Source organism: Salvelinus fontinalis, chromosome 6, assembly GCF_029448725.1.
Source record: "Salvelinus fontinalis isolate EN_2023a chromosome 6, ASM2944872v1, whole genome shotgun sequence".
Classification (NCBI taxonomy): Eukaryota; Metazoa; Chordata; class Actinopteri; order Salmoniformes; family Salmonidae; genus Salvelinus; species Salvelinus fontinalis.
The window spans coordinates 25359995-25380627 of record NC_074670.1 but is presented as its reverse complement, the minus strand read 5'-3'; the positions used below and the strand labels follow the sequence as shown (position 1 = coordinate 25380627).

General features: G+C 42.3%; 1 pseudogene; it reads right to left on the bottom strand.

Annotated features, from left to right (window-relative positions):
* The window catches only part of LOC129857455 (alkylglycerol monooxygenase-like), a 42450-nt pseudogene that overhangs the window by 5439 nt on the left and 16378 nt on the right, over positions 1–20633 (bottom strand).

Sequence of the window (20633 nt, the reverse complement as noted above, 5' to 3'; positions counted from 1 at the left end):
CGTCGTCCCCACAGTGACTGTACGTACATACCCCAATCAGAAGCCATGGATTACAGGCAACACCCGCACGGAGCTAAAGGGTAGAGCTGCCGCTTTCAAGGAGCAGGATTATAAGAAATCCTGCTATGCCCTCAGACGAACCATCAAACAGGCAAAGCTTCAATACAGGACTAAGATTGAATCGTACTACACTGGCTCCGATGCTCGTCGAATGTGGCAGGGCTTGCAAACTATTAAAAACTACAAAGGGAAGCACAGCCGCGAGCTGCCTAGGTACACGAGCCTACCAGACGAGCTAAATTACTTCTAAGCTCATTTCGAGACAAGCAACACTGATGCATGCATGAGAGCATCAGCTGTTCCGGATGACAGTGTGATCATGCTTTCCGTAGCCGATGTGAGTAAGACCTTTAGACAGGTCAACATTTACAAGGCCACAGGGCCAGACGGATTACCAGGATATGTACTCCGAGCATGCGCTGACCAACTGGCAAGTGTCTTCACTGACATTTTCAGTGGTAAGGGTAGGTAACAACACATCTGCCACGCTGATCCTCAACACGGGGGCCCCTCAGGGGTGTGTGCTCAGTCCCCTCCTGTACTCCCTGTTCATTCATGACTGCATGGCCAGGCACGACTTCAACACCACCATTAAGTTTGCCGATGACACAACAGTGGTAGGCCTGATCACCGACAATGATGAGAAGGCCTATAGAGAGGAGATCAGAGACCTGGCCGTGTGGTGCCAGGACAACAACCTCTCCCTCAACGTGATCAAGACAAAGGAGATTAATGTGGACTACAGGAAAAGGAGGACAGAGCATGCCCCCATTCTCATCAACGGGGCTGTAGTGGAGCAGGTTCCTTGGTGTCCACATCACCAGCAAACTATCATGGTCCAAACACCAAGACAGTCGTGAAGAGGGCACAACAAAGCCTATTCCCCCTCAGGAGACTGAAAAGATTTGGCATGGGTCAACAGATCCTCAAAATGTTATACAGCCGCACTATCGAGAGCATCCTGACTGGTTGCATCACTGCCTGGTATGGCAACTGCTCGGCCTCCGACCGCAAGGCACTACAGAAGGTAGTGCGTACGGCCCAGTACATCACTGGGGCCAAGCTTCTTGCCATCCAGGACCTCTATACCAGGCCTCAGAGGAAGGCCCGATAAAGACTCCAGCAACCCTAGTCATAGACTGCACGGCAAGTGGTACCAGAGCACCAAATCTAATCTCTAAATCTAGCCTCCTAAACAGCTAATTAAATGGCTACCCAGACTATTGCATAGCCTCGCTACTGTTATTTTACTGCCGCTCTTTTTAATGATTATTTATTTTTATTTCTTACTTATCTATTTTTTACCTAACACTTATTTTTCTTAAAACGGCATTGTTGATTAAGGGCTTGTAAGTAAGCATTTCACTGTAATGTCTACACCTGTTGTATTCGGTGCATGTGACAAATAACATTTGATTTGATTTAGTACTGGGGTTGGAATAGCATGACAGATTAGCGTAAGGGGTTTGTGGTTCTCCTTCACTCCTCGACATCATCTTTTTCCTCATCTACCTCCTCATGAGTCAATAATAAAACATCTGTGACAAATTCCCAAGAACAACATAAGGAGAAAGTTGAGAGGTTAGCATGTCTTGGGGGTATGATATTTGTGCATCTCTAACTTTCTCAATTCCTAAGTGCTGGAGTACAGAGCCAAAATAATGTAAAGAATTGTCACTGACCCAATGTTTATGGAGATCAGTGTATATGTTATTACATTGATTAGAAAGTGAGTATGTGTGTTTGCATGTGTGCATGTCTGTGTTCCTGTTTCTTTTGGGGGGGGTAAGCTCCCCTGCAACAAAGATTGCCTTGCATTATATGATTCACTGTGAGCAAGGATCTCTACACTTAGAAAAAAGGGTTCCAAAATGGTTCTTTGTCTATCCCCATAGGAGAACCCTTTTTGGTTTCAGGTAGAACTATTTTGGGTTCCAAGTAAAAACCCTCTGGGGAAAGGGTTCTACCTGGAACCCAAGAGGGTTCTATCTGGAATCAAAGGGTTTCTTCCTGAAACCAAAAAGGGTTCTTTAAAGGGTTCTCCTATAGGGACAGCCGAAGAACCCTTTTAGGTTCTAGATAGTACCTTTTTTTCTAAGAGTGTAGGCCTTAGAAATAAACACTTCTATCCCCAGTGTCTGTCTGTATCTATGGCTTCAGTTTATATTGTGACTAATACATACAGAACTTGTTTTGAGAGCGTTGCTGTTGTTGCGGCATGACATCTGATTACATGGAATTTGGACCAGTGAGACAACAGCTGGATTTTTCAAGGAGAAATGGCGTATGAGTGTGTAAATCCATAAGTACATAAGTGTTTCCTTGGATTGTAAATTTACCATCTAGTCATGTTGTATATTGTTGGTAATGGTTTTGTATTTCATTGATGAATAATCTACGGGATTAAGGGACAATTAATTATTTCTACTCCCAAGACAACCATTATGGTGTGCTTTGGTTTTTGAGGATATCAAGTCAGAGCCATTATTCATAAAGTGTCCTCGAGTAGGAGTGCTGATCATAATTAATAATATCATATGGATGAGGCGCCTGATCCTAGATCAGCATTCCTACTCTGAGATGGCTTTCAGGAATTACCACAAAAAACAAGCAATCTATTTAGATTTCCATGGCGTGAGCCTTGACAACACAAACAGTTCTTACTGTTGAGTGACGTGAACCCCAGGACATTGACTGATACTATTTCACACAGGCGGTAGTTTGGACTGTTTACTTGGAGAAAACACTATTACCCCACACTTCTTTCAAATCCCTCCATTTTTGCCAAAGAGGAGATTTGCTTTCCATCCCTGGGAGCATTCAGATGATGTCATTCTCTCAGACTTTCCATAGCCCCAAATGATCCCTTAACCTCAGGCGTTTCAGTGTGTTTCTGCTACCAGGCATTCTCTCTCAAAGGGCGCTAACGCTAACCTCTCACACCTGAAAATGAGCTAGTGGAAACAGATCTCAGATAACAGTGTATATTCACTGATTGCTGTCTTATCTTTTCATTCAGGTTGGTGTGTCAACAATGGGTGGAACTCTGGGTTTATGGGAGATGTTGTTTTTGTAGATGGGTCAGGTGTTGGGCTAGATAAGAGCTGCCATGAGCTGAGCTGAGGTGAGCTTTGGTGTTGACGTGAACTTGATAATATTGTTCTGACTCAATGGAATATTTTTTCCCCCTCAAAGTTTGAGAAAATCAAAATAAGTGTTACACAAAATAGAGGAAGTGATCAAAAATGATAAATTAATAAGTTATGACGATTTCTGGCAAACTTATGGATTCAGTTATATAGTGTTATATGAGCCCTGCTCACAGCGAAAAGTGCCAACTGCAAACAGACCCTCATTGGCAAAGTAGCCTCCTCATGATACTGAATTGACTACAGACAACTCTTTTCTCATTGATTGTGCAGTGAGTGACTCATTTTGAATATAAAGTGATTCATCATTCTCACAGCAGGGCTGAGAAGAGCACTCGGAGGTTCCTTTTCCAATACACCGGTCTTTTCCAATACATCGGTCTTTTCCAATACATCGGTCTTTTCCAATACACAGATCTATCCAATACACCGGTCTTTTCCAATACACCGGTCTTTTCCAATACACCGGTCTTTTCCAATACACCGGTCTTTTCCAATACACCGGTCTTTTCCAATACACCGGTCTTTTCCAATACACCGGTCTTTTCCAATACACCGGTCTTTCCAATACACCGGTCTACGGGAGGACAGGTGTATTTTTATTATGTCTCTTAAATTGCTATGACTTCACTAGTCAGGGGGTTAACCTGTTGGGAGAGTAGCTCCTTAATGACTGTGGGACAGAGTACAACTGGGATCTACAGCACGTTCCCTTACGCCTTCAGGCAGACAGACCATGGGCCTAAAAACCATATGTTACATCATTACAGGCCAGTCCTCCCAAGTCTCAACGCCCAGCCCCTAATCATAACCACACACAGACACAGACACGCACAAACACATACAGTGTACATGCACTGGCACATACACGCAAGCATACAGGCACACACACACATATTCTCTCTCTCACACACACACACTTTACGCCCGCCCACACACCTCCATTCTACTTAATACAGCCTGGCTCCATGTGTGCCACTCAGACATTGGGTGTGGGTGGGGAAGGGAGGGTAAGAGGTACCCCAGCCTTGGTTTACAGGTCAAGCCTGCAGCTTTACAAGGGAAATATCCAGAGCCACTATAAATACCACAGTGAGCTTTAAGGGTGCTGTATATCATGCCAGTGGGCTTTGAGTGCTTCAACTCAACCTATTTTTTGTAGTTCTTTTTTAATAGTGGAATCGAATGAGTGACTACAATGAAATGTGAACTTCCCTCCACTTTGAGTCCCCGGCATGAATTGATCTGCGCGACTTCAAAACGCCTACCCGCCAGCAGCAAAGAGTTGGCCGTTCACCTCACACATCAGGACAATATATCATTACCGTACCTCGGTTTCTTTGCTGCCTCACTTGTAGCAATGGGGAACAAGGTACAAAGTCAGGAAACGTTTCATGAAAATCATAACGCTTTTCAATGGGCACCACTTGCTTAGGTGACATTTATTACGCTCCAACTGAAATACTGAGAAGTCGAATAGGGCCTAATGACTCATTCACAGACAGAGTATATTGAACAAAGATGTCATGGAGAAAATACTGCCATGTAGCATGTAGTGAATAAATCACGATGAACACGTTATTCAAGTTGAAGTTGAATGCATTTGTAATTAATTCACAACATTTTTTATTTGTTTTTATCATCTTGAAAAAAAAGTGCCTGGGAAAAACTCCAGTCTCCTTTTTGAACACCTGAGTGTGCAGATGTGCAGTCACACAATAAAAGTAGCGATTCAGCCGCAGCGCTCACGTGTGAATCTCATCAGCCAGCTTTGGTTAGTGGCAGACTAGACTAATTGCTTCCAGAAGTGTTGCAGGTCGCACTGCCTGGGATGGCAGGGAACAAGGGAGTAAAGGGGGGGGGGGGGGAGAGAAAGAGAGAGGCAAGTAATGAGAGGTCAGCCACGAGCTAGAACTCCACCGCAAGTGCCAGAAACGCACAGCAATTTTATGGTCAATTGGGCCGTACATCTGGAGTCATACATCACAGGTAAATGTGGGGCCAGAGCCAAGGACGGTTCACACACACGCACACACACGTAGTCCCCCCTCTCTCTCACACACACACATGCTAACGCACACGTACAAACACAATGAGGCACAATGGACATACAGGGACACACTCACACACACGCTACAGTAATGGCCTATCTGTCACACCTAAACACAGTGCATCTTTATCCACAGAGCATGGCTGGCTACAGGAAGGGCCAATGCTCTAACTAGGCCTAATGGCCCCTAAAGACTGGCTGTCGACTCCGCTCATCAGAGACAACTCGCACACTCTACTCCCCACACACCACGCCCCACCCATCCTACCATCGCCCGGAGGGCATACTGCTAAGTGCACTATTTCCTGACACTCTTTCACACGGTCATCGTCAAAAACAACATTCTTATTGATTGGTTAATGGGGTTGTATTACACTAATTGTTACCTCTGAAAGTATGTTTATGTCTCATTGTCACGTACAGTATGTCTGTATTTCATAGAAATATGTTTGGGATAATGAAATGGCGTGGATAAATGCCTACTTTTATCTCTAGCTTCACATTACAGTAAGATACCAAGTTATCACACCTCTTGAAGAATTAGTGTTGTAAATGTTAGAGTAGCATATTGTATCATTCTCCAAAAGGGGGTTCTAAAATGTTTTGTCGGAGCAGCACGGTCAGTCTCCTACCTCAATGGGCACAACCAGTGGTGCTGGTGCCGTCATGTAGCCGTATCGCAGCGGCACCACCATCAGAACACAGCGCAGCAACTCCAACATGGATGCCGTTGACCTGCATAGGGAAAGAACGTAACAACCGCCAATAAGGAACTCAATTGATTCAAGTCAATTCAGTCATGGCATTGAAATCCAACAGATATGAGAGAATCTACTGATCAGTCATCATTGGAGTTTTTTCCCCCATGTCAATTTTCTAAATTGTTTGATTACATAACCTTGAAGAGGACCAATCTGTGTGCTAATTCCAAGCTATTTACAGTGATGGATAACAGTGATACGGGACAGTACAGTACCTTTGGTTAATGATGAAGCCAATGGAGGTCAGACTGCGGTGAATGGCGCCAGTCATCAGAACAGACAGTTGGGATAGCATCTATAACATAGACACACAAATAATACTTATCTTGAAAAAAAGTTATGGGAAAAATACATAAACATCAAGTACAGATGTAGGATCTTAATTTGAGAACCCTGTTGCAGGATAACTTTCATGCAATGCAGGAAATGTAAAACTTGCAGTGTATTTGAGATTTAAAATGGCTTCTGATGTTTGTCTTTCCTCGTTGAAATCTCAGACTTGATTTTCCCTTACGAAAAATGTGTCAACCCCTACAAAAATGTCCATAAATTGTAATCAACATAATAATTCACATTTCCTCTTGCTGTAGGATTCTTTTCCTGTTGAAGCAAACTGGATCAAATTAAGATCCTGCATCTGTATGGTGAATTATGGGCACAGGAGATTTGACTACGAGTGAAGTCATGAACCATGTCCCTTCTAATAGCCCAGACTACACATCTTTACACAGTAAGCTATTATATTACATCTAGCTCCCCAACACAATATAGTGCAGAGTCTTGCCAGTAACCGTGACTCACACAATTAAGGCAGCCCCAGCACCTCTCTGATTCACAAGGGTTGGGTTGAATGCGGAAGACACATTTCGATTGAAGGCATTCAGTTGTGCAACTGACTAGGTATCCCCGTTCCCTTTCTCACGCTCAATATAACAGGGATATTACCTCTGGCCATGTCTGTTGAGTCCCGCTAAGGGACTTGACCAGAGTGGAAGACGTTGTGGTACATAGCTCTCAGTACCACTATACACTATAGGGAACACTAGTCCTATACTGTACACATTGACATTGACCTCAGTGAGCTGTTTGTGTTTTGTTCGCACACAATCCCAACCTGTGGATGGATACATGAGTGGTGAAAATGCATGGACTTAAGTTCCTAACCTAAAAGGCAGCTGTAAGACTAGCCTCTCCTAAGGGACTAGATTGGTCTGCCAGAGCAGGGGTTGGATCTCCAACACTCCACTCAGAGGCCCTGACATGCAAACGTCACTGGCCTCCTTCCATGCAGTACATACACAACAATGCACATTCCCTGCAGGCCATATATGGCATCAACATATCAACAGGAAGGAATAAAGTAGTATTTCTTTATTTTATATGGTACAGGCCCTATAATCGTTAAACCCTATATTCCCCTAACCCACACGTGGGAAAGTATAGGCGGGGCGCTACTGTATGTATTCAATTGGGGCAAATAAGAGGCTATGAATCAACTATACTAAAATGTTTCCATTATATGTATTCCAAAGACACACAGTAAACTTAAGCGTTACTGACTGTAGTGATGGTTAAGGTGAGGTCTAAATTGACAGTAATACAGTAACTACACAGTTATTGTAAGCTATTTACCAATCTATTCAGCAATGTATTATTTGGTAATTGTATTTTATTGATTTATTACATTTTATTAGGTTATTATACTGTCTTGTACCCACTGGTACTGTTACCCAGGAGTCAAAGCAGGTCAGTTAGGTTACATGATCTTTACTTTGACTCTCTCTACCCTGGGGGAATGGACCCTAGACACAACTTAAATGATTGGATTTTCATGCCTGCTTAGTGCGATTTTTTAAAAACTTTGTCCCATATCATATTTCAACAATAACAGTGAGTGAAAATAAAACTCCCAGATGAAATTCACCATCTGCTGGTGCTTCAGTGACTCCAGCACTGGACTGATTATGTTATTGTTTCTATATCCCCAGAGACCTGGAGATGAACGTGTTATTATCATGGTTATGATCACTACCATTATTCTTTTCAGGACAAGAGATTGGTTGGATTCTGAGTTGAGGAGTTAGCGTTTCGACTTGGTCAATTTACCTGTCTGTCCTAATCGTAAAATTACCCAATCTGAAAGAAACTGGAGCTACACGGGGCTATAACCATGATGTAATCAAAGGCTAACTTCATTTGTTTGAAACGTTTTAATGTCTTTAAATTAAGGCTAAGACCATAAATTGCGCTACACCGTATCATCAATAGTCACCGTAAATACGTGCCTAGTGAACATGGAGGTATGCATACATGCACATGATTTATTGTCCGGCCAAGGTCCTAACTTTGTTATATTCCCTGGAAATCCTGATTACAGCATCCTGAAGGCTATTTAGGTTGGGAAATGGTTGGGAAGTGGTTGACTTGGCAATTAAGGTGTTATTGTTCACTGTTAGACCACCAGCTGCTGTGCTGGTGGCTAATAAGAGGGGGGAACTCTTTGATTGTGGGCCTATGTGGAGGGAGGACCACAACTAAGGGAACACCATGGAGGTAGGAATCACATGAAGACAGGCCATTTTGTCTCAGTTTGAAGTGTTGGGTGGGACATCACATTTTGGCTAACCGAAACTATGCCTGGGGAAAAAAGCAGTCCAAAGATAACTGCTGAGGAAACCTGACTTGGGTTTTTTGAAAGTGGGGGGAGGGGGCTTTTGGCTCTGAGAGTGGAAAATAATAGACAAAGGTTATTTTAAAGAGGATTGACAGTGAGTCATTCTGACTTAATGGTAGCAGAGTCACTTTGTTCTGTGTAAATACTGTAGAAAAACAACCACATGAAGCATGTCATCAGATAAAATAAACTGAATGTTTGTGACTTCGTTCCTTTGAAGAAAATGAAAATGACATTATTTCAAATGGATAAAATAAGATAGAGCCCATGTGCTCTCAATCCCAGTTAATTATCTATGACTGGTACCTCTTGGGATTGACAGTACATACCAGTCTTGACTCAAACAGATCCTGGTAAACACACAACAACATTAGACCATGTATGCAGACAGACTTGCAGAGCCAGAAGGCCAACTGGGATTGTATGGCAGCTCTTCTCCAGTAACCTGTCAATGACATAAATCAGAAATATTAAAACAGAAATATAATACAGCTAAGCAAAAAGATAAGACAATATAACATAATTCCTGAATGCTGCGATTTTTTAAACTGGCCATATTGTCATGGCTTGTCTATATGCAGATCATAAGATACTTTGAAACAATTCACTATAGAACATCTACACTGTATGTACCTTAAACTTGGTTTAAAACACAAAATTGTAGAGAACTAGATGTTGAATTGGTACAGGATTCTTGCAGGGGTTTTCCAGAGGTCTTGGGTGAGTTAGCCACATGTGGGTTTCCTTCACATTACCCTTGTAGGTGTTCCAGCCCACAGCTCTGCTTAGCCTCAAAAGCCAACACATTTGACTCTGACTCTCTCTCTCGCTCTCCTTAGAAAATACCCGTCTAGGCCTACAATGGCAAGCCTTTCAAGATATTTCAGTCAAATTCCAGCACCCTCCACATGTTTAGAATCACCATGCAAGCGTTTAGGGACAATTTAATCATAAAGTCGAGGGGTGGAGTTTTTTAAAGTGTGAAAGGTCTAAATATGTGCCACCATCAGCGCTTTTTCAAAGCCAACCGCCGGGGCTCCTGATGGGCACTATAGTAGCACACACACACACCCTTTTGATCCCGAGCAGGGCACCCACAGACGTACCATTTAAAGTGAAAATGAACTTATTGTGTTCCCCCTACAAAGGCCTCGAGGATTTATTTGGTGTGGTGTTTCCATGTGAAGGCTGTATAAAATGTGAATCTTTCAAGTGAGAACACTGTGAGTCATTTGCATAGTAAGGATAGTGTTTTTCTTTGCATCATAATGATAGGTAATGAAGTATGAAAGTGTTAAATGTGCCCCTTTTGGGAATGCAGACATACCAAAAATGCAAGAACATTGTCTTCAACTCCCTCTTCCTACTCTCTTTCTCTCCATGATTCCCCACGGCTTACACACCCTCTCTAACTATCGCTCTCTTGTTTTCTCTCCCCTCTAATGACAAAACGGGTCTTCCTTTTGAATGTGACAGTACCTCGGGCACCTCTGCGTGATCCCCCAGCTTTGCGTTTGCCAGGTTTCCAACTTGGTCCTTTCCAGAGAACGCCTAAATTATTGAAGATTTTCTTGTATCTGTTGTACCTCCTCCACAAGTATTTATAGTAATTGAACTAAAGAAAAAAACAGAATAGATATACCGTCACATTACAGTCACATTATATTACATAAGCAGTTTTACTATAAAAGCCCTGATATTACTACATACTCATTGTTGTCAATGCTAATCTGTGCGTTAGTTAATACTGTGTGGAGAATGGTCCTCCATTTGGAAGGGATTACTCATGCAGTAAGTTGCCAGCGGTAATGGCAGTGAAAATAATCAAACACAACTTCTAGTATTTCATTTTATTGGATTCTTTCACCTCTGCTGGGCGGTTTGTTTAAGGTTGCGTAATAATGTTATGGTTACAGCATGGCTGTTCCAGTGGTAACATTTACTCGTACAAAGTGATTGAGAGTAACTGCTCTACAAATGGTTTGATTCCACTGATGTAATACGGGGACAATCAGACTGTTTTTATGCAGTGTCAGCTCAGTCTAAACACTGTGACAATTTGCTCTTCGATAGCTTGTATATACATTTATAGTCTAGTAGTTTATATCTTACATTGTACAAAATAAATCACAGCAAATAAGAAAATAATCTTGTATTTTGTATTTTCTCTTGGGACTAACCTGAATATGGAGGATTTCTAATGTGTTTGTTTTGTGTACGAGAACGTAGACAACTTTATCGCCGTCTGGAGCAAAGGTACCTGATAAATCAAAGTAAGAGAATGTAGTTATACCGACAATGCCATATTACAATAAGCAATCACCCTGTGAACCTTTACTTACCAAATAGTCTGTCCCATATTATCAGAGTTCCCCTGTCATTTTTATCAATGCAATAATAATTTCGCCCTGCCAATGAAATGCAACACATCATTTTTCTTTTTCGCCAATACTGCACTGATCAGCTCACGTCAAATATGGCAAGAATATGTGTGTTTGAGAGAGAAGAAGAGGCTTTCTTTCTTACCGTGGTGAACTCTGTGGTGACTGGAGGTGTTTAGGACCCACTCCAGAGGTCCCATATCTCTGATCACCTGAAAGACAGAGAATGTACATACATGAAACAATTTTTTTTTTTTTTTAAATGTAATACCCTAGCTGCTACAATTTGGGCTGGTTTCCATAGACATAGATAAACATAGATAAAACCTAGTCCTGGACTAAAAAAATATTGTAATAGAGATTCTTGCCAATTTATGTTTTAACTGGTCGTGCACTCCTGGGATCTTTTTTGGCAATTTGGTTAAATGTATCTGTCTCGACACCTTATTTATAAGACTAAAGCATTTTCTTATTTGATGAGTTAGGTCTAAGCTTTAAGAATTATGGAAATCATGAGGTGGCCAAATTCCCAGATGGAAAGAACAATATTTATAGATTTGAAGTAAAAGCAACACTAGGATGGCGAGCGGTGCCAAGACTATAAAGCAGTTGACACTGTTGATAATGCTCTTACATACAGTACACTTGAACACACACTGTACACACACACATGTATACATACAAGCATGCTTGTAATAGTAGCTACTAGCTAATTGGAACGCACACACTTCCTTCCAGACATACAAATGAATGCATGCACAAGCATTCCAAAACAATATCTCAGTCATTCATAATCAAACACGTATGGCTGTTCAATCACTCTATTAAGCAGACACACACACACAAAAAATCATTACAGATCATGCCATAAGGCACATATTTCAGAAGAATCTGATTTTTCTTTGGGTGCGACTTTTACAGACATTTTGATGTTAAAGTCTACCAGTAATCGTAGAGTCAGTCTGGGAAATGATTTTTAAAAGATTCATTATTTCCATGTAATGAGTGGTCTGGCAACAGCCAGAGTTTTATCTTGAATGAAAAAGGTTTTGCTTCACTTAAACTTCTTATTCCCAGATCCGGTCTGGGAATCGCATGCCAATAAATTACTCAACATCAAAAAAGTCTATAAAGAAATCATAAATTATATCCCACAGAAAATTGTGATTTTATGACTGTTTTCACTAATAGTGTAGTAAAAGATGGAAGTGATTCCAACTCCATTCATTCCCCTAACGATTGGGGATTGTAAAAATGATACTACCAGTCACTTTAAAGGAGAACGATTGGTCTTGCTTCTGTTTGGAATATTTCATAAAATCTCATTATTTTTTATTAAACACAGGTTTGACTTGAGCTCCCCTTAACAGCAGATAGTATAGGGACTAGAGTGAGATAACTTTCAGCCAAAGTAGCTTTATCTCTGAATTATTTTACAGTTTAAGCTATTACAGTAATTGGGAAATATGCATAATGAATCTTGTAGAATATTGACTACATGAATAATCATAATTAAACAGGGTCACATTCAATAGGCATGAAAAAGAAGCAAATGGGCCAAAACGGGGAGAGACTACCTAAGCTTATCCAATAAGAAGTGCTTATTTTTGTTTTCCATTTCAAAAAGTTTGGCTACGGTGTGCACTAATGAATAGGACCCAGGTAGGCCCTAAGGTCTTGTGGATGGTAACCTGAGACTGGGTGGTACTGTGGGTTGTATCTACCTCAGTGTGGATCCAGAACTGGTAGACCAGGTTGAATTGGATGTGAACAGCAAACACAGAGGGTGGTACTGCCAACGCCATAGGGAGATAGAACACCTGAGGACAGACACAATGAATATGGTTACATGCACACAATAAGACGATTATTGTGGATAGTCAGATCAATATAATAGTTCAATTTAAATCGTTTACATGCTTTGCAAGAAAAACAATCTCCAATAATCCTGTTTACATGGAAACCACCAATCAAAATAAACAATCTACCACAGTGATCATGTTGTTTTTGGGGAGCCTATTTGGTTCTGATTGGGAGATATAAAGTTTGTACGTGAAACTACTTCGAAGATGCATACTTTCAGTTGTTCTGAAAACACTTCACTCGCACTAAAGAGGGAGGCACACTTGGCTTGTGCTAGCACATGCGCATATCAAATACACCACTGGAACTACGATTTAAAGTGTTTACATGTCCTAATCATTCGAAAGATTGCAACAACAACAAAAGAAATGTGTGTTTTAATCAGTGTACTTGTGACAGTACGCCGATTAAGACAAGCAGAGTAAGGTGTTTACATGACTAATGCCATACTCGGCCTACTGCCATTATCAGTTAATCAGTTTAAAATCAAATTATTAGTGTACATGTAAATGTACTCAATGACTATGGCTATAGAACAGTATACCATACTTTGTGCATAACACAGAATATGTTGTGGTGAAGGAGCAAATGGTGGACTTATCTGCATTTCTAATGCGACAGGTAGCTCAGCATTTAGAGCGTTGGGCCAGTAACCGAAAGATCACTGGTTCGAATACCCGAGCCGTCAAGGTGAAAAATCGGCCGATGTGTCCTTGAGCAAGGCACTTAACCCTAATTTGCACTATGGCTGACCCTGTAAAACAACACATTTCACTGCATCTATCTGGTGTGTGACAATAAAACCTGTTTTTTTTTTATCAACTTTTGCCATCTCCAGCATCACACAAAGAGTATGTTGTTCACAATAGAATAGAATAGAATAAAATAGCATAGATGTTCCAGTGGTTGAGTAGGGCTCTTACCCATGATGAGAACTGCTGTGTGAGGGATTGTCTGAGGGCTTGTGGACAGGTTGTAGTACTCTGAGCTGTGGTGGACCTGGTGGGTAGCCCACAGGAGGTTCAAGTCTATCGTGGAAACACACACACACACACAGAGAGAGAGTTAGCAACAGATAGACAGGGCATCACATAACACTGTCTAACAATCCAATCTCTTAATCTCATACTGTTACAAAGTGATCTGCTTTTAATCTGTAAATGACCATGAGCAGCAATTGCAAAGTGCAAACAGTACGTTACTTCCTATACTGTACAGTTTTAAAGGTGCACCACGTAGAAATCGCTCCCCCATTTCTTGGTTGCTAAAACTCTAATAGTTCGCCTAATTTCAGTTTATGTGACAAAATAAGATAGTATAGTGTAGGGAATCATTGAACCGTCTAAACCGCTATTTTCCAAAACCCAAAATATTGTTTTTTTAAGCTGTTGGAAGCTGGTGTACAAAACCAAAAGTAAAAGATGCAAAAACAAAACACAGAAATATCTACCGTTTCTTTGACTTGCTTTCAAGTAGAATGATATATCTATAACTCATGTTTCTATGTGAATTTGGTCTGGGTCGCCCAAAAACGTACATATTGCCACTACAAAGCCTAGGCGTTTTGCACATAGCTACTGTACATGCATGTCATCGCTTGCACTCCGTTTGCACACACTTTGAATTTATTGAAGAAAAAAAAATGGAGAAATCGAATTAATGAATGGAATTAATTGCATAATTCAATTGAATAAAAAAAAGTTTTAGCAACCTTCATTTTTAAAACGACACAACACTGTTTAGAAAATCTAGCAAACCAAGAATCTAGCAAACCATAGGGGGACATTACGATATTATGACAACTAGGATATAAAAGCATTAGTCTCCAGCCATGTCCCTGTGCTGCATTCCTCTGCTGTGTTGTGATACTTGCTACATTAATATTACTATTACACTTCATTTTAACATCCAAAGAAACACGCTTGTTAAGTTTCACTGGATCTCCTGTTTCCGGACCACCCATTTCTCTGTGCTCTTTGGCATTGGCACCCCTCAAACGCTTTGGCTTCATCTACATGGGAGTAGAGGAACCATTGCTAAGTCTGGACCACAAAGCCCCCATATAGGCTATCTATAGTAACATATACATTTCATTAAAAGCAGTGAAAGTTACTCAATACCCATTAAAAACCCATGTGGTAGCCCTGATGTGCAATGATTACACAATAAATGATAACAAAAACAAATAATTCAACTCTAATTAAGTTGATAACAAAGTTGGGTTTTGAAAATGTAGAGAGGCACATTTTTTGCCTGCTAAATATAGTCATGCGTACGATGAGCGGATACTCACTGGTCTAGCTCTCCATTCGTTCTATTTCGAGAGTTCATTCTAAATTGACATCTTGAAGGTACTGTATGGCTCTTTCAGTGTTTAATAAACTTGTGAATTCTATCGAAACAGAGAGCCGTTAAACCCAATGGGCCGAGAGACGCCACCTGAACAAACACACCGTGTAGAAAGTGTGTGTGAAGGTGTGTACAGTAGGTGTCTGTGAAGAGAATGCCATGATCGGTCCTCGAACACCTCAAATTAAACGTCCAAGAAGCTGCGGCCTAACCATCAAAATCAGCAAGCCTTGTCTTGAGGAACTCCCAAAGCCTAGGAGACAGGGTGAACCCTCTCACCTCTTAGAAAAAACTGCCTGCCAATACTCGACACCTCTGTAACGTCAACAAGCTATCAACTAGTGTGAGAGGACAGATGGTTCAAACTACAGTGAGAGTACAATTTTGGTTTAAAAGTGCAATGATATTTCTGGACTGGATTTCAAACTTTCCCTACTCTCCGGAACAGAATTCAATCTGTAGTTCCACCATAAACCGAACAGGAGGGTAAGAGGAATGAGAAAGAGAGAAAAAGAGTCATGGACGTTGTGTGTAATAACTCCAGTCGTTAACGTGTGCTTTTACACTTCTTCCTGTCAGAGCCCATGGAGGAACTAGATCAACTGTTAAAGAAACACACAGAAGAAGTTATAATCTAGCCATTGTTCGATTTTTGCTAGCACCCTTTTTTTGGTTTGAGGGGCCGGAGCGGGCTAAGATTGATGCTGGGTGTCACTAGTAGGAAGTATGAACTGCTAGGCTTCGTTGCAAGCCATTCCTCATCCTGCGGCTCAGCAGGACATCGCATAGTTTGGCAGGCCCTATTCAGGAGGGAACTCCTTTAATGATGAGAACAAATGCCACAGAGAACCTTTCCCACCAGGAGCAGAAACGCTGAGGACTGAACATCCACAGGTCTCAAGTAGGGCTTTGCACATCTTTTGAATATTAGTGATAAGTAGATAATGGCACACTAATATGCAAAACGGAACAGAGACAGTCAATGGAAGTAAAGGTCGCTGGTTCGAATACCTGAGCCGACAAGGGGGGGAAAATATGCCAATGTGCCCTTGAGCAAGGCACGTAACCCTAATTTGCTCCAGGGGCGATGTACTACTATGGCTCATCACGGACACAACCCATTTCACAGCACCTATCCAGTATACAGTAGGTGACAATAAAACATATCTATTTTCATTTGTATCAACCTTCAGCAAGATAATAAGGTCACCAACAACTATAGTGGGACATCGGTTATAGCCGATAGTCTGCGTTCTATTGATTTGAGACTATTTGAAAGTAACAATAATGAACTGCTTGAATTGCCACCCTCCGTGACCAGACCTTGGCATAACGTTTCGTCTTTGATCGGCAGGCCTCCGAGTGGTTGGATTCCATGTCAATCACGTTTGTAATGGCCTATGAAGGGCCTTCAGTGTTTGGATTGGAGGTCCTTACTTGAAGTGCCAAATATAACACAATAACCCCTACCCTGGGACATCCAACTAGCTCCCCCCTGTCACTGCAATACTTCATGCTGTCCTCATCCCCCAGTCTCATGCACACACACACACACTAAGTCAGGCCCACTTGAAGAGAACTCTGAATTTAAAGGAATTCTTACTTCATTTTCTCCCAATCAACAGTGACTTGTGAGGGTCTCTATGTCAAGCACATACGATTCATGACTTGTGATTCATGTCTTAGTACCACTGCAGCAGAAGTCTACTCATCTAAATCCAAACTAATCTTGTTAAAGAAACATATTCATGAAAATGTTTAATGTATACGTAATGCAGTACATTATTTCCACCTTATCAAATCAAATTTGCCGAATACAACAGGTGTAGAACTTACTAATGCGTACTTACAAGCCCTTAACCAGCAATGCAGTTTAAGAAAACATAAGTGTTAAGTAAAAAATAAAAGTAACAAATAATTAAAGAGCAGCAGAAAAATTATTAATTGAAAATAATTGAGGTAATATGCTATTTATTTATTTTTTAAATTCCACCTTTATTTAACCAGGTATGCTAGTTGAGAACAAGTTCTCATTTACAACTGCGACCTGGCCAAGATAAAGCAAAGCAGTGCGACACAACAACAACACAGAGTTACACATGAAATAAACAAGCATACAGTCAATAACACAATAGAAAAAAAAGAGGAAAGTCTATATACAGTGTGTGCAAATGGCGTGAGGTGGTAAGGCAATACATAGGCCATAGTTGCGAAGTAATTACAGTTTAGCAAATTAACACTGGAGTAATAAATAGCAGATGATGATGTGCAAGTAGAAATACTGGTGTGCAAAACAGCAGAACACTGAATAAAAACAATATGGGGATGAGGTAGGTAGATTGGGTGGACTATTTACAGATGGGCTATGTACAGCTGCATCAATCGGTTAGCTGCTCAGATAGCTGATGTTTAAAGTTCGTGAGGGAAATATAAGTCTCCAGCTTCAGCGATTTTTGCAATTCGTTCCAGTCATTGGCAGCAGAGAACTGGAAGGAAAGGCGGCCAAAGGGGGTGTTGGCTTTGGGGATGACCAGTGAGATATACCTGCTGGAGTGCGTGCTATGGGTGGGTGTTGTTATCGTGACCAGTGAGCTGAGATAAGGCGTAGCTTTACCTAGCATAGACTTATAGATGACCTGGAGCCAGTGGGTCTGGCGACGAATATGTAGCGAGGGCCAGCCGACAAGCGCGTACAAGTCGCAGTGGTGGGTGGTATAAGGGGCTTTGGTGACAAAACGGATGGCACTGTGATAGACTGCATCCAGTTTGCTGAGTAGAGTGTTGGAAGCTATTTTGTAAATGACATCGCCGAAGTCGAGGATCGGTAGGATAGTCAGTTCCAATCTTTAGGGATCTTGGACGATACGAAAGAGAGGTTGAACAGACTGGTAATGGGGGTTGCAACAATGGCGGCGGACAATTTTAATACGGGTCCAGGTTTTGCAGCTCTTTCAGAACATCTGCTATCTGGATTTGGGTGAAGGAGAAGCTGGGGAGTCTTGGGCAAGTAGCTGCGGGGGGTGCGGAGCTGTTGGCCGGGGTTGGGGTAGCCAGGAGGAAAGCATGGCCAGCCGTAGAGAAATGCTTATTGAAATTCTCTACATGGAGGTAGAGTTAGTGACTAAGCATTGATAATAAACAGAGAGTAGAAGCAACACAAAAAAGGGGCGGGGCAATGCAAATAGTATGGTTAGTCATTTGATTAGCTGTTCAAGAGTCTTATGGCTTGGGGGTAGAAGCTGTTAAGAAGTCTTTTGGACGTAGACTTGGCGCTCCAGTAGCACTTGCCGTGCGGTAGCAGAGAGAGCAGTATATGACTAGGGTGGCTGGAGTCTTTGACAATTTTCAGGGCCTTCCTCTGACACTGCCTGGTATAGAGGACCTGGGTGGAGGAAGCTTGGACCCAGGCATGTACTGGGCCGTAGGCAGTGATGCAACCAGTCAGGATGCTCTCGATGGTGCAGCTGTCGAACCTTTTGAGGATCTAAGAACCCATGCCAAATCTTTTCAGTCTCGTGAGGGGGAATAGGCTTTGTCGTGCCCTCTTCACGACTGTCTTGGTGTGTTTGGACCATGATAGTTTGTTGGTGATGTGGACACCAAGGAACTTGAAGCTCTCATCCTGCTCCACTACAGCCCAGTTGATGAGAATGGGGCGTGCTCGGTCCTCCTTTTTCTGTAGTCCACAATCACCTCCTTTGTCTTGATCACGTTGAGGGAGAGGTTGTTGTCCTGGCACCACACGGCCAGGTCTATGACCTCATCCCTATAGGCTGTCTCATCATTGTCGGTGATCAGGCCTACCACTGTTGTGTCATTGGCAAACTTAATGATGGTGTTGGAGTCATGCCTGGCCATGCAGTCATGAGTGAACAGGGAGTACAGGAGGGGACTGAGCACACACCCCTGAGGGGTCCCCGTGTTGAGGATCAGCGTGGCGGATGTGTTGTTACCTACCATTACCACCTGGAGGTCGGCCCGTCAGGAAGTTCATGAACCTGTTGCAGAGGAAGGTGTTTAGTCCTAAGGTCCCTAGCTCAGTGATGAGCGTTGAGGGCACTATGGTGTTGAACGCTGAGCTGTAGACAATGAATAGCATTCTCAAATAGGTGTTCCTTTTGTCCCCGTGGGAAAGTGCAGTGTGGAGTGCACAGGGACTATAGTGGTTTGCTTGAAACGGGTTGGTATTACAAATGTCAGTGAAGACACTTGCCAGTTGGTCAGCGCATGCTTGCAGTACATGTCCTGGTAATCCGTCTGGCCCTGCTGCCTTGTGAATGTTTACCTATTTAAAGGTCCTACTGACATCAGCTACGGAGAGCGTGATCACACAGTCGTCTGGAACAGCTGATGCTCTCATGCATGTTTCAGTGTTGCTTGCCTCGAAGCGAGCATAGAAGTGATTTAGCTCGTCTGGTAGGCTTGTGTCACTGGGCAGCTCGTGGCTGTGCTTCCCTTTGTAGTATTTAAAAGTTTGCAAGCCCTGCCACACCGGACGAGCATCGGAGCCGGTGTAGTACAATTCAATCTTAGTCCTGTATTGATGCTTTGCCTGTTTGATGGTTCGTCGGAGGGCATAGCAGGATTTCTTGTGAGCTTCCGGGTTAGAGTTCCGCTCCTTGAAAGAGGCAGCTCTGCCCTTTAGCTCCGTGCGGATGTTGCCTGTAATCCATGGCTTCTGGTTGGGGTATGTACGTACAGTCACTGTGGGGACGACGTCATCGATGCACTTATTGATGAAGCCAGTGACTGATGTGGTGTACTGCTCAATACTATCGGAAGAATCTCGGAATATATTCCCATGTGTGCTAGAAAAACAGTCATGTAGCTTAGCATCTGCTTCATCTGACCACTCTTTTATTGACCGAGTCACTGGTGCTTCCTGCTTTAAAGCAGGAGTCAGGAGGATAGAATTATGGTCAGATTTGCCAAATCGAGGGAGACAGAGAGCTTTGTACGCATCTCTGTGTGTGGAGTAAAGGTGGTCTAGAGTTTTTTTACCTCTGGTTGCACATTTAATATGCTGGTAGAAATTAGGTAAAACGGATTTAAGTTTCCCTGCATTAAAGTCCCCGGAGACTAGGAGTGCCGCCTCTGGATAAGCGTCTTCCTGTTTGCTTATGGGCGTATACAGCTCATTGAGTGCGGTCTTAGTGCCGGCATCGGTTTGTGGTGGTAAATAAACACCTACGAAGAATATAGATGAAAACTCTCTTGGTAAAAACTGTAGTCTACAGCTTATCATGAGATACTCTACCTCAGGCGAGCAAAACCTTGAGACTTCCTTAGAATTTCTGCACCAGCTGTTGTTTACAAATATACATAGACCGCCACACCTTGTCTTAC